This window comes from Cardiocondyla obscurior, unplaced genomic scaffold (genome assembly GCF_019399895.1).
Source record: "Cardiocondyla obscurior isolate alpha-2009 unplaced genomic scaffold, Cobs3.1 scaffold71_0_91097, whole genome shotgun sequence".
NCBI lineage: Eukaryota > Metazoa > Arthropoda > Insecta > Hymenoptera > Formicidae > Cardiocondyla > Cardiocondyla obscurior.
The window spans coordinates 58,074-60,573 of NW_027228814.1; the positions used below are offsets into that span (position 1 = coordinate 58,074).

The window sequence follows — 2,500 nt, forward strand, 5'->3', positions numbered from 1 at the left end:
GCGGATCAGGATCGGTGAGAAGGAGACTACGGAGGCGCGCTCGCGCGCTGCCTCTATCTCCGCGATTCGGACGCGTTGCGGTGCGCGCGAATGCGCCGCGTACCGGTGGTAACCTATGCTGCCGCGTCGTCGTGCGCGCCGGGCGAGGAGTGGAGAGTGCGACGATTCTCGCCGCTGCTCTTCCTCCGGTCCCGCGCGCGCGCGCGATCGCGCGCGCTGAAGGGTTCGTCGAATATGCTAGTCATTTTCGACCCCGATGGTTTTTCAAAGAGTTCCGCCCCGGCTCTCGCTTCGCGAGAGACGCAACCTCTTGGTTTTCGCACCGCGCCGACAACCGACGTCTCCCTCTCTCTCCATTATTGTGCCGTAGCCCCCGTAACAGGGGCGGCGGTCCGCGCGTGCTCGGACGCGCGGCCAGGCTGATCGAAGGGCCAAAACGAAGAAGACGCACATTGTTGTCTATTCCTTGATAGAGCGTACTTGGTGCGCGAAGGAACGATTACCCTGAACGGTGGATCACTTGGCTCGTGGGTCGATGAAGAACGCAGCTAATTGCGCGTCAACTTGTGAACTGCAGGACACATGAACATCGACATTTCGAACGCACATTGCGGTCCACGGATACAATTCCCGGACCACGCCTGGCTGAGGGTCGTTTTATCGAAGACAAACTGCTTGCGCGCGCCGTTTCGACGGCCGCGTACGAGCGATTCGTTGGACGTTCGCCCGATCGCGGCGGCCGGCGAGAGAGTTATACCCGCATCCACGAGAAAGAGAAGAGAAGCGAGGAGTCGTCGATGACGCCTTCCCCGGGGTATCAGGCACACTACGCACGCTATCCACGCGGCGAGTTGCTGGATTCCATCAGGGTTTTACGAAGGCTCTCGCGCTCTCTGCGCGCGCTCTCTCTATACTCGCGGAACGGCGGCGTACTCTCGCGCCCCCGTTGGGCGTCGTCCGAAATAACGAGGTTTGAGGGTCGAACGAATGAACGACGACCGACCGAAAGATGCGATCGAGAATCGCAGAGAGACGCACGCACGCACACACGCACGGGAGGGAAGGACGTGCGCGGTGGTGATAAACGTGGCGAGCTCTTGCAAGGAGTTTATACGTTATACGTATATACGCGCCGAACGAAAAAGAGTAGATCTGCCTCTCGCGCGCCGCCGCCCGGAGTGAAACAAGCCGACAATTCGTTCGCGCTTGTACTCCCGGAAGGTGGCCTGTGTGCCGCTTGCGGCGCGCGCGGGATCCAAGGCTGATCCACGGAGAAGTAGTTCATAAGGAGCGCGGAGAACCGAGTTTGAGTTTTCCTCTCCTTCTTCGAATGAAGATCGGAGAGGAGAATAGAGGCCGCGAGATAATCGCGCGCCTCCTCGTTCTCCTTCTGCACAGAGCGCATATCGTCGCTTTACCGCCGCCAACGCAAAGGAAACTCGAGAGGAGGGATTTTAGAGATATATACGACGAAGCAAAGATACGAGAGAACCTGACCGTATTATAAGAGAGAGAGAGAGTGGTCGTCGCCGCTGCAGCTGCTGCCGGCCGCCGCCGCAGTCGCGTTGCCGACGCCACCACGACGCGCAAACCGGCCTCCGACGTTCGCGTCGGGCTGGCTGGCCAGTTGTCGTCGTGGTCGGTTGGTTGGCGCGCGCGGGCGCGCGGATCGCGGCGCGGTTGACGCAACGTCGACGAAAGACCACCACGCTCTCGCGGTTGTTCTCTCTGCCTCGTTCGTTTTCTCATTTTCCCTTCGTCTCTTCTTTCAAATATTTTGCGTGCACCGATCGCCCCCTGCGCAGCAAAAGTGTGTGCGAGGTGAGAGATCGCGCGCGGGTCGACCGCGCGTGTTCCCGAGTCCACGAAAGCGCTATGTATGGTAGCAGCTCTTGACCGGGGCACGCGGCGTAGTCTAACCAAGCGCTCGCGCGCGGCGTTTCGCCGCGTTGCGTTTCTCTTTTCTCTCGCGTCGTCGTCGTCGTCGTCTCGCCTTCTTCGTATTATATATATATAGTACAGCCTCACGACAATTTCTTTTGACGACCTCAGAGCAGGCGAGATCACCCGCTGAATTTAAGCATATTATTAAGCGGAGGAAAAGAAACTAACCAGGATTTCCTTAGTAGCGGCGAGCGAACAGGAAAGAGCCCAGCACCGAATCCCGCGGTTCCGCCGCAGGGAAATGTGGTGTTTGGGAGGGTCCGCTTATCCCGAGGTGCCGCGTCGCGTCCAAGTCCATCTTGAATGGGGCCACTTACCCGCAGAGGGTGCCAGGCCCGTAGCGACCGGTGCGCGTCTCGGGAGGATCTCTCCTTAGAGTCGGGTTGCTTGAGAGTGCAGCTCTAAGTGGGTGGTAAACTCCATCTAAGGCTAAATACGACCACGAGACCGATAGCGAACAAGTACCGTGAGGGAAAGTTGAAAAGAACTTTGAAGAGAGAGTTCAAGAGTACGTGAAACCGTTCAGGGGTAAACCTAAGAAACCCAAAAGATCGAA

At 58.5% G+C, this 2,500-nt stretch overlaps 2 non-coding genes across 2 annotated transcripts in view; both read left to right on the forward strand.

Moving 5' to 3' along the window:
• The first annotated feature begins 500 nt into the window (after positions 1-500).
• LOC139112941 (5.8S ribosomal RNA) lies at positions 501-655 on the forward strand. The gene has a single exon (XR_011547539.1). It is a non-coding gene; the product is annotated as a 5.8S ribosomal RNA (ribosomal RNA).
• A 1,388-nt stretch (positions 656-2,043) lies between these two features.
• LOC139112938 (large subunit ribosomal RNA) overlaps positions 2,044-2,500 on the forward strand; it is a 4,099-nt gene continuing 3,642 nt past the window's right edge. Inside the window, exon 1 of the ribosomal RNA XR_011547537.1 lies at positions 2,044-2,500. This exon is cut by the window's right edge and continues 3,642 nt beyond it. This is a non-coding gene — a ribosomal RNA (large subunit ribosomal RNA).